General features: G+C 43.0%; 1 pseudogene; it reads right to left on the bottom strand.

Annotated features, from left to right (window-relative positions):
• Window positions 1–261: 261 nt before the first annotated feature.
• Window positions 262–8,384, bottom strand: LOC125755223 (ATPase inhibitor, mitochondrial-like; annotated as a pseudogene).
• Between the last annotated feature and the right edge of the window lie 3,882 nt (window positions 8,385–12,266).

Raw genomic sequence — 12,266 nt, 5'->3', positions numbered from 1 at the left:
AGAGATACTGATTTAAGAATCTGCAGTGTGGACACTAGGGTTGTTTCTTAATCTTTTCGGATCCCTCTAATGTATTGCCAAGGTTAAGAGCTACTAGTCCACACAATTATGAACACACATACATAAGTACTCAGTGTTTTGTTTTTCCACTCAAATTATAGCACATGCTATGCATTTTTCTCTGCTTTGATTTTACCTAATGTACCATTGTATTTGTTTTCTGTTGCTGCTGAGGTGGCAAATTACAAGAAACTCAGGGGCTTAATGTATTGTTTTTTATTTTTCCCATGACAAGTACAGTTTTTAAAAAAATATTTTATTTATTCATGAGAGAAAGAGAGAGAGAGAGAGAGAGACAGGCAGACAGGCAGAGAGAAGCAGGCTTCATGCAGGGAGCCTAAAACAGGACTTGATCCTAGAACTCCAGAATCACACCCTGGGCCCAAGGCAGATGCTTAACCTCTAAGCCACCCAGGCATCCCAACAAGTATACTCTTTAATCCTCATCCTTTAGTTCACTCATCCCCCACCCACCTTCCCTCTGTAACCATTAGTGTGTTCTCTGTGGTTAGGAGTCTGTTTCTTGGTTTGTCTCTCTCTCTCTCTGTCTTTTTCCCTTTGCTTATATGCTTTGTTTCTTAAATTCCACATGAGTGAAATCATATGGTATTTGTCTTTCTCTGACTGACTTATTTCACTTAGCATAATACTCTCTAGTTCCATCCATGTCATTGCAAATGGTAAGATTTCTTTCTTTTTCTGGCTGAGTAATATTCCATTATATATACATACTTGGAAGCTTTCCTTCCCCTTCCATTTTTTGGAATAGTTTGAGAAAAATAGGTATTCACTCTTCTTTGAATGTTTGGTAGAATTCACCTGTGAAGCCATCTGGTCCTAGATTTTTGTCTGTTGGAAGGTTTTGTTTTTTTGTTTTTTCCACTGGTGACAATTTATTATAATCTGTTGGCAGCACACAGATAGATATTAATAAAACCAGAACTATGTTTCTATAGAAATGGGTGATGATATGTAGCCATTCTATGGTAACTGTGTGCCATTAATCATCATGTTTTAGATTTTTAAATTTTCTTCTTGTGCCATTCAATTTCTTTCTGCAGATGCTCAATCTCCTTTACATGATGAGTGATCTCATCTTCATGGTGTTTCTTCAAGGCTGCCAGTTGTTCTCTAGTATGTACTCGGAAGTATCATTCCTCTTCAGCTTGCTCTTTCTTTCCAAAGGCCCCACCTGCCTCCTGGATCAAGCTGGCGGTGCTGGCATCCTCTGAGTCTTCTGATCGTTCAGAGGCGAAGCCTCAGGTTACAGTGCCCTAAGCCCCACATGCCCAGCCACATCTGTGTGGACACGTCCATGACAGCCATTGTCAGAGTAGACCTTCACAGTCACCCCTGTTGGGAGTTTTTTGATTACTGATTCAATTTTTTTTTAAAGATTTATTTATTTTGAAAGAGACAGAGAGAGAGAGAGTGCAGGGGGAAGAGCAGAGAGAGAATCTCAAGCAGACTCCCTGCTGAGCATGAAGCCTGATGTGGGGCTCATTCTCATGACCCTAAGATTATGACCTGACCCAAAATCAAGAGTCAGACACTTAACCAACTGAGTCACCCAAGGGCCCTGATTACTGATTCAATTTCATTGCTGGTAGTTAATCAGTTCAAATTTTCTTTCTCCCTGATTAAATTTTGGTAGGTTATATGTTTCTAGAAATTTATCCATTTCTTCTAGGTTGTCCAGGTTGTTGACATATAATTTTTCATGATATTCCCTTAAAATCCTTTGTAGTTCTGTGGTGTCAGTTGTTATTTCTACTCTTTCATTTCTTTTACTTTTTAAAAAAGTTTCATTTATTTATTTGAGACAGAGTGAGTGAGAGAGAGAGAGAGAGAGAGCATGAGCAGGAGTGAGGGAAAAGCCGCTCCCCACTGAGCAGGGGGCTAGATCCCAACCTGAACCTAAGGCAGACACTTAACCAACTGAGCCACTCAGGCACCCCTCTCCTTTCACATCTGATTTTAAGTCTTCTCTCTCTCTCTCTCTCTCTCTCTCTCTCTCTTTATGAATCTGGCTAAAGGTTTACAGTTCTTTTAATCTTTTCAAAGAACCAGCACCTGGTTTCGTCGATCTGTTCTAGTGGGGATATTTTTAGTTTCTACTTCATTTATTTCTGCTCTCATTTTTATTATTTCCTTTCTTCTACTGGTTTGGGGCTTTGTTCTTCTTTTTCTAGCTCCTTTAAGTGTAATTTTAAGTTGTTTATTTGATATTTTTCTTGCTTCTTGAGATAGGCCTGGGTTGCTATAAACTTCCCTCTTAGAAACACTTTTGTTGCATCCCAAAGATTTTGGACTGTTGTTTTCATTTTCATTTGTCTCCATGTATTTTTTAAAATTTTCTCTTTGATTTCTTGGTTGACCCCTTCATTGTTTTATAGCATATTATTTACCTCCATGTATTTATGCTCTTTCCAGATTTTTCCTTGTGATTGATTTCTGGATTCCGAGTATTGTGGTCAGAAAAGATTCATGGAATGACTTTGTTATCTTTTAGAGTTTTTTGAGACTTGTTTTGTGGCCTCATATATGATCTATTCTGGAGACTGTTTCACGTGCATTAGAAAAGAATGTATATTCTGCTGTTATAGAGTGGAATGTTCTGAATATATGTTAAATCCACCTGGTTCAATGTGTCATTCGAAGCCACTATTTCCTTATTGATTTTCTGTTTGGATGATCTGTTAATTGAGGTAAGTGAGGTATTACAGTCCCACAAGTGTATTGTCTTGTAGATCAGAAGTCTGACATGGATCTCATTGGGCTAAATCAAAGTACATTCCTCCCTAGAGGCTCTGAAGGAGAATCTGTTTCCTTTCTTTTTCCAGCTTCTAGAAGATGCCCACTTTCCTTGGTTCATGGCTCTTTCCTCCATCTTCATTTGACTTTTTTTTTTTTAAATTTTTATTTATTTATGACAGTCACAGAGAGAGAGAGAGGCAGAGACACAGGCAGAGGGAGAAGCAGGCTCCATGCACTGGGAGCCTGACGTGGGATTCAATCCCGGGTCTCCAGGATCGCGCCGTGGGCCAAAGGCAGGCGCCAAGCCGCTGCGCCACCCAGGGATCCCTCTTTCCTCCATCTTCAAAACCACATCAGGTTGAGTCCCCTTCATGCTGCCATCTCTTTGATTCCCTCTTTTGCCTCACTCTTCCACTTTTAAGGATCTTATATCCCTGTGATTACATTAATCCCACCCAGATAATCCAGGATCATCTCCTTATTTTAAAGCAAGTTGATTAGCGACCTTAATTCTAACTGCTACTTTAATTCCCCTTTGGCATATGTTCCTACAAAATTCTTATGTTGAAATCCTCGATCTCTTCACAGGCCCACCATGGTGTTGGGAGGCAGGGCCTTTGGGAGGTGTTTGGGTCAAAAGGGTGGAGCCTTCATGAATGATATTTGTGCCCTTTCTAAAGGGACCCCAGAAAGGTGCTTTGTTTTTTTTTGTTGTTGTTTTTTTAAGAGAGAGAGCAAGTGCAAGGTGGGGGGGCAGAGGGAGAGAATCTTAAGCATACTCCACACTTAGTGCAGAGCCCAATGCGGGGCTCCATCTCATGACCCTGAGATTATGACCTAAGCTGAAATCAAGAGTTGAAGCTTAACCAACGGAGCCACCAAGGCGTCCCTCAGAGAGCTCTTTTGCCTTCTTTCTACCATGTGAGGATACAAGGAGAAGATGGTCATTTATAAAACAGCAAGCATGCTCTCACCAGACATCAAATCTGCCAGTACCTTAATAGTGCTTAGACTTAGCCATCTTCCAAAACTATGAGAAATAAATTTCTGTTGTGTAACCCACCCAGTTTATGGCACTTTGCTATAGCAGCCCAAACAAAGACAGCATATAACCTAACAAATTTGCAGGTTCCAGAGATTAGGAGATTAGGAGGTGGACATCTGCTACCACATCATAAATATTTGTCCATATTAGGGGAAAAATGTTTTTGTTTTGTTCGTTTTTTTTTTTTTTTTTTTTTAGAGAGAAAGTGAGCATGGGGGAGGAGGGCAGAAGAGGAGGAGAGAGAGTCTCAAACAGGCTCCATGCTTGGTGTGGAGCCTAATATGGGGCTTGATTCCACGACCTCGAGATCATGACCTGAGCTAAAACCAAGAGTTGGACAATTAACTGACTGAGCCACCCAGGTGGCCTCTTTTCTTTGTTGGGGAGGATGTATTTCTTTAAAAGATGATCTTATGTATAGCCCAGTTTGGAAGTCAGACTGGACCCTAGCTCAGAAAAAATATCCAAGCTTGAGTAGGGAGCTCTGACTTGGCTCATTAGTTATTTAAATATTCTCCTTACATAAAAAAACAAGCAAACAAAAATATCCTTTGAGATTTGTAACCTAAGTATGTACAGCCGGGCCTGCCTTCTCCCCATAGCCACAGGAAGGAAATATCTCATTTCCACATAGTCCACAGAAGGCTCAGCAACTATGTATGGAGGAAATGAGAGACAAAGAAGGGAGGGAGGAGGGAGGGATAGAGGGATGGAGCTCTCCTTACCATCCTCCTGACACTGGGTCTGCCCAGTTTTCCATCTGCCTCCCTGAATGACCCTGTTCTCTCTTCTTCTCAAGCTTCTGTTGCTACTCCCACTAACCTGTAGAAATAGGACACACCCTCGGGCAGGGTGTAGCATAAGGAATAATGGAGCTACTTCTGAAGCCCCAAACAAACCCCAAATATTATAACAAGTGGTCCCTTTTGTTCTAAACACTTAGAAAATGACAAGGGTTGTGGCAGCTGTGAGCCAGAGCCATGATTGAAGACCAAGAGAAATGCTGGGTGTTGTTTTTATGTAAAAGCAGTGTGGAAACAAGTAAAGCACCATTGCCCAGTCCAGTGAATGTACTCAGGCAATGAAAACCCATTACTATCCTAAACTCTTTGTCAACAGCCCCTTCCAACTTCTTTCTTTCCTCCATAAAAGTAAGGCCCTTTTGAGACAGAACATAAAGACTCCTAACTCTGGGAAACGAACTAGGGGTGGTGGAAGGGGAGGAGGGCGGGGGGTGGGGGTGAGTGGGTGACGGGCACTGAGGGGGACACTTGACGGGATGAGCACTGGGTGTTATTCTGTATGTTGGTAAATTGAACACCAATAAAAAATTATTTTATTAAAAAAAAAGTAAGGCCCTTTTCAGGCTGTACTAAGTGTGTTAATCAGGATAGGTTAGCTGCTATAAGAAACCACCCCACTCGTTCCATGCCTTTTCACACAATATGAAATTTTTCTTAAAGATTTTATTTATTTATTCATGAGAGAGAGAGAGAGAAGCAGGCTCCATGCATCCATGCAGGGAGCCCAATGAGGGACTCAATCCCGGGACTCCAAGATCATGCCCTGGGCCAAAGGCAGGCGCTCAACCGCTGAGCCACCCAGGCGTCCCTCACACAATATGAATTTATTTCTTGTTTATGGTCACAATACAATGCTGGGGTCAGGGAAGACCTGCTCCACAGAGTCATTCAGAGGCCCAGGTTCCCTCCATCTACTGACTCAACCATCTGCAGCCTCAGCTGCTGGGGATGGTTTGTGTACATGTCCATGTCCCAGCCTGACAATCATTTTTCCTATAAATGCCAGGGAAGAAGAGTTAATTGTGCATTTAAGATCTGATAAATTAGGGATGCCTGGGTGGCTCAGCTGTTGAACATCTGCCTTTGGTTCAGGGCATGATCCCGGGGTCCTGGAGTTGAGTCCCACATTAGGCTCCCTGCATGGAGCCTGCTTCTCCCTCTGCCTGTGTCTCTGCCTCTCTATGTCTCTCATGAATAAATCAATAAAATTTAAAAAGTAAGATCTGATAAATTAGCTGGGTCTGAAAGACACAATAGTAAATGAGAAGGGGGACCTTTTAGCAGAGAGGGAAAAGTGATGACGCTGTCCAGCAGCACCAGAGACTGGGTGCTGAATCTTCCAACTTCACCATGGCCTCTAGATGTTTTGTCACTGATGAGGAATGGGCCCCTCACCCCTTGCTCCCATCAGCTGATTCCTCAGAATCAATATAGGAGGAGACAATGGTTGGGGGTTCCAGGGATCCCAGAAAGTCTTAGAGAGACCAATGGAGCAAGTAGGTCTGAGGGGTCTTGTGGATTGCAGCTACCCCCGCTCCACCCTCACTGTATGGGCAGGAAATCTTGGTAGCTAGTGTCTTGAACTCAAATTTTCTGGATATGATGGAGGTGAACTAAAATTCTGGAAGGTGCTCAGGGTGGCAATAGCCTCCAAACCCCAGGGTTTGGCCTTCCAGTGCTGGAGGCTTAATGATTTCCACCCTTGGGAGCAATTAGCCCCGGGAGTATCACATTTGGGTGTGAGCTCACGATGTTGTCATCTCAGAAAGTAATGGAACGATTTCTATTGGCAGCATAGTGGCACAGTGAATGGGGTAAGTGGAGGCCATAGTGAGCTCGTTAACTGTTGAGCATTATTAACACTCACCTATAGCAATAGGATACATTCTCAGGCAAGGCAGTAGTGTATGAAGAATATTCCAAATCAAGGCAGAAAAGCACAATGCAGTGCCTCCCACACTTTGGTATCCGAATCACCTGAGAGCTAATAAAGAACCCAGAGGCCCGGGACTGCTGAAGCAGTATAGAGCCTGGGACTTTGTATTTATACCCAGGTCTCAGGTGATTCTGACACCTGCCATGGCCTTAGAACCAAGAACACGAGCTCTGGACACAGACTCTGTGGATCTGAATCCTAGCTCAGGCATGCGCCTGCTCAGCGACTCTGGCAATGCTGTAGATTGTTTGGGATACAGAAATTCTACCAGTACCTGTCTCAGAACTGCTGGCAGGGTGGAGTTGTTAGGAGCACAGCACCGAGAAGGGTGTCTGACTAAAAGTTAAACTCTGGCAATGGTACCCATTCTCAGGCCTGTTTCAGCTGTGGCAAGAAGGTGCCATTAGAGAAGAAAAAAAAAAAAAATGAAAGGAAGGGATTAGAGGGTCAACAGGATATTCAATACATGTAACTGAGATGTTTACAAAAACAAAGTCCTACTCGAGGGAAGCCCAGGTGGCTCAGCGGTTTAGCGCTGCCTTCAGTCCAGGACGTGATCCTGGAGACCCTGGATTGAGTCCCACGTGGGGCTCCCTGCATGGAGCCTGCTTCTCCCTCTGCCTGTGTCTCTCGTGAGTAAATAAATAACATCTTAAAAAAAAAAAAAAAAAAAGTCCTACTCGATTAGCTAGCATATGCTACTAGCCAGTGAGCAGTTTGAGACTTTTGAGCAAGAAGCTGAGTGCCCATGTTGCAAAGAGGAAATCCACAAGAGGAAAAGGTCTATGGGTTTATTGAAGGCTGGAAAGCTCAGCAACCAAGCCCCACCTTCCACCCCCCTATCCAGCCCCATGGCTTCCTTCCTAACCGGTGGGCTTGATCCTAGGGCATAATAGAGGAATGAACAAGGTATGAAAGGCTTCCATAAAGGTGCCTGGCTGCGGCTGCTCTGTGGCATATCTTGGAAGAACTTAAAGGTGAGACTGAAGAGGCAAGTAATCAGTAACCTGTTAATTAATATACAGGGCTGCTTCCACATATCCAGAACTTCTAGAAGAGCTCTGAGACATACTTGGCTAAACCCTGTGAACTCCCAATACTCACTGTATTTAATTTCTGATGGGTTAAGGAGAGCTTAGTTTGCAGGCAAAAAAGTGTGGTTAACCGGGTAACAATGTTAGATGTAGGCCAAGAGAACTCCTTCTGGGGAACCTGTCCTGGCCTCCTCTAGCTATGTCCCTCTCCATGAGACAAACGATTTGCAGGACCAGGGACATGGGGATACCCAATGCTTGTGTCCCCATCTTACCCACCAGACCACAGTTTACTCTTACCCACTTTACACCTTGTCCAAAACTACCCAAGCCTGCTTCTTTTAAAGCCTATAGGAACTTCTCCCCTGGGTCCATTTTCACAAAGATGGTGCTGCCCCATGATGCACACTCTTAAGGCCCATGTGCTGGGTAGCCAAGGGAGAGTGGTTTGCAGTGATGACGACACTTGGGAAGTGTGTGCTGGAGTTTCCCTTACGATGTTGCAAAGAACCAGGTGGGAAGAGGCCTAGGCCATGGGATGGCCAGCTGTGACACCACAGTGACTGGACCTGAGAATTCTAAATTCAAACTTGGCTTTCCAGAATGTTATGTCGAGGTTAGGAGGATGGAACATACTTGGGCTCAGCTTGACTTATAATTGAAATATTAAGATAGAGCACAGGAGTCTCCATTCATATTCCTACCTCTGGCTTTACAAATGTTGGGGATGCACCTGATGGCTAAAGGTATGTACTTTAGTATCAGATAGGCCTCGACTGAAATATTGGAGTGTGCCATTTACTATGTGCCTTGGGCAATTTACTTGAACTCTTTAATTGACGTTAAGGCTCTTTTGTTCCAAGTAAGAACATCCCAATTCAAACAGACTTAATCATAAATAGGAATTTATTGGTTCTTCTGACAAGTCCAGTGGTAAACACTTCAGGTGTGTCTGCATCCGACAGCCTCCCTGGCATGCGGTCTCTAGCTTCCTTCTTGGGCAGGACTACCTACCGTAATAACCATCCAACCTACTTACTAAGCAATCTCCACAGAAAATTCAAGACACCACTTTTCTACAGATCTGGCAAAGTCCAGGGGCCTGATGATTGATTACATGGCCACCATGGAGGGTCTCGGTCTCTCTCCTCTAAGTCACATGGATTAAGAGTCATGGAAGCGTAGTTCACCAGATAAAAATTAAAATGCGGTAAAAAAAAAAATGAGTTGATGGGGATTAGATGCATAGTACTCAAGTTAGCCACTACTTAATGCGATCACAAAAATGCAGAGGGGTTCAAACAGGGTGTGCAGAATGGGAAGCAAATAGAAATTTTCACGCTCACTTTCCAACTGCCCAAAATTCTGCAATCAGAGTTGGCAGCTTGAAGAACTGGAGACTTGGAAATGCACTGACAGGCTTAGAAGACACATGGGAATTTTGTGCAGAAATCATGCTTTCAGTTGTCATGGCCAATCCTGCAATGCCAACCGATACCCATCAGGGTGCCTCTGCCTCGAGAGCTGGGTGTGAAACCAAGCCATGCTCACCAGGAAGACTCCTCTGGAATTGTGTAGAAAGTACACGAATCCCCGAATTATTAAGTTTCTAGGTCTGTGGCCAATTTGGGGGCAACGTTCAGTCTATCCAACACTGTCGGAGGTGACCCATTATCATTGATAACAGGATGTGCTTCCTACTCGCCTCCTGTCACCTCCAGGCACAGAACAATCTTACATAGGAAGATCCTTCTTACATAGGAAGATCCTTTTTCCTTGATCGAAATTGACCAAGACTATCGACAGGCCTTTAAATGTGCACTTTTGTGGCTTAAAGATTGTCTTGTTTTTGATGACTGATAAAAATAGGCTATATACCACCATTCAAAATATTTCCCCGGCTTTTTATTTTGAAAAATTGCAAACCCACAGAAGTTGATAGTAATACTAAAATATTAATGCTGCCTTCACACACACACAGTTTGAATCACGGTACCTGCTCTGTTAATATGCAGGTACCTTCTCCATGCTTACAACAGAACCAGTCTCATCTTAAGTGAGAGGAGCGCTGTCCTCAGGGAATCTGTGAGGACTTTTTTTTTTTTTTTTTTGTAGTGCTTCACTTGTCTTATTAGAAACTCACAGCCCTTTATAAGGCCCTCAGGACAGGATTTATTCCCATTTTACAGATGTGGAAACAAACTCAGAGAGGCCCAGTGATCTATTTGCTCAAGGCCTTAAGGCAGTAAGTGACCGGCCCAACTTGGAACCAAAGACTTCTGATTTCAGTAACTCAACATACTACAGTCACTTGCCTCCTGGATACACAGTAAGAGTAAAGCCAGAGCCAAACAGATATGCAAAGAAGTGTTTTAGCTTCATTCTTCTGACAACCTGAAAGCAAATATTCAGAGACCCGTGTGCATAGTCTTATTAACCAGAAGTCTGTTATCAGGAGCATAAACCCAAAATGAAAACTGAGTGGGATGAGGCTTACTGAAATGTCTTTTAACTGCCCCTGATTTGACTTCAATATTTATTGAGTGCTTACTGTCCCTGGTATTGTGGTTGGGATAGAGAGCAAATAAGATAAAAGATCCTGCCCTTGCGGAGTTCACATTCCTGTGGCTTAATGAACGATCCAGAAGCTGCCAAGGAGAGACTGGTGGGCTGCATCTGGCTCCCAAGTGCTTTGTTTGGTCTATACAATGTTTTTGTCTTTGTATAATAAATCACCAACTGCTAGCTTCTATCTAACAAGCAACTTCTGCTGAATTCCTGAATGATAAGTAGCAGCCACCCCTACCCCTCACCCCAGTACATGACCTCTAGAAATCACTTCAGTGCTCCCCATTTCCCACCATCTTACACCCAGGCAACTGTGGCCCCATTCATGCATTTGCATTTTCCACCTGACATCCATAAGCATTTCAGCTGAAACCCCTGGGGCAAACAAATATCCAAACAAGATCATTTCAGAAAGCATTAGGTAATAAAAATAAAGTAAGCTAACGTGACAGGTGTGATATGATTGGTGGAAAGGGCTACTTCACACTGGATGGTCAGGGAGGGTCTCTCTGAAGTATAACTGAAATGGAGAACTGAATTACGACAAGCATGACAAGTCTGCCAACAGAAAAGAAGAAGGCGTCCAAGCAGGAGGAACACAGCACAGGAACAGCTTCTGCTTGAAGCAGGATATAAATTGGCTTGGTTAAATCTGTAACACCCAGTTTGGGGTGGCTGGGAGAGTGGTAACAAGATCAGAGAGGAAGGAAGAAGCCAGATTACATAGGACCTTTTAGGCCATGACAAGAATTTTGGATTTTATTCCAAGTGCGATGGGAAGCCTTTGGAAGGTTTTTGCTTGGGAACAATGTGATCTGGTTCACATTTTCAAAAATCACTCTGCTAGTTTACAGTGACTTAACAAGGAAATAGAGGAAGCAGAGGCATCAGTGAGGAAGCTACGCTATCACAGTTCAGTAGGTGACAGTGGCTAGAACCAGGATGGTAACAGAAAGATGGAGAATCAGATTCAGGATATAGATTCTAGAGTCTAACCAAAATAATTTTCTGGTGGGGTGGATGGTTGGTAGTGGCAATGGGCCAGAAGGATTAATGAAAAAAGGAGTAATTAGGGATAACTCCGAGGTTGTGCTTGTTCAAACATTTATGAGTTGGGGATGTCTAGGGGAGGCCCCAATTTTACAGGAAGAGACAGCAAGAATGTGATTTCAGATGAATAAATTTTGCCAAGATTCAAATCACCCTGGATCCTCATTTCCATTCTCCGACATCCACAGTCTCAGATCCAAAAACTTTGAACTTCTAAATGCCTAATCTCTTACCAACTCTATCCCTTCAATTTCAAATTCACTGCCTATATCCTGATTCAATCCTCCCTTTGCCTTGACTTTTACAACAGCCTTCTACAGTTATGAATTAACTAGTAAAAAACACTTAATAGCCATGTTTCCTTCTCTCTCAGTGGCCATCTTTGACGGCAGAGATCATGTCTTGTTCATATTTATCTCCAGTGCCTACTGCTGTGCTAGGCACAAAGCAGGCATACAAATATCTGACAAAATGCAAAGAGGTCTCCTCAAACAGGATATAACCTTAAAAGAGAGGAGTCCTATCTTGGAATCCTGTGATTCCCTACACAAATTAAAGCAGAACTGGATAAAAAATATATCATCAAGTTCCACAAACTTTGCTTTTCCAAGATGTGTTTCTCTTCTTTTAATTTAGTTTCAAACTACACCCAGTCCTACTTTTACCTGGTAGTTGATAAATGAGATTGGCCGACAGATAACATATGTTGCTACTCTTTTCCACCTCCAAATCTAGAGACTTTATACAGGCATATCTTCACACCATCTTTGTAAGCAGATCAAGAGAGGATTAGTCTCCATTTTATAAATTAGGAAACTGAGGCACAGAATGGAAAACCTTAATTCTTTTTTTGATGGAGTTAGAAGCTTCGCCTGTATTAAAACTAGCTCTTCCCTGACAACATACCACAGTTCTGTAATTGGAAGGTATCCCAGGCTCCTATCTCTGCAAAACTACTGGTCAGTACTCAGGCGTCCCCATGGTTTTGTCTCCACAATTACAGACTCCTTTGG

This window comes from Canis lupus, chromosome 6, assembly GCF_003254725.2.
Source record: "Canis lupus dingo isolate Sandy chromosome 6, ASM325472v2, whole genome shotgun sequence".
Classification (NCBI taxonomy): Eukaryota; Metazoa; Chordata; class Mammalia; order Carnivora; family Canidae; genus Canis; species Canis lupus.
The sequence above is the reverse complement of the archived record's forward strand: the minus strand, read 5'-3'. Positions and strand labels throughout refer to the sequence as shown.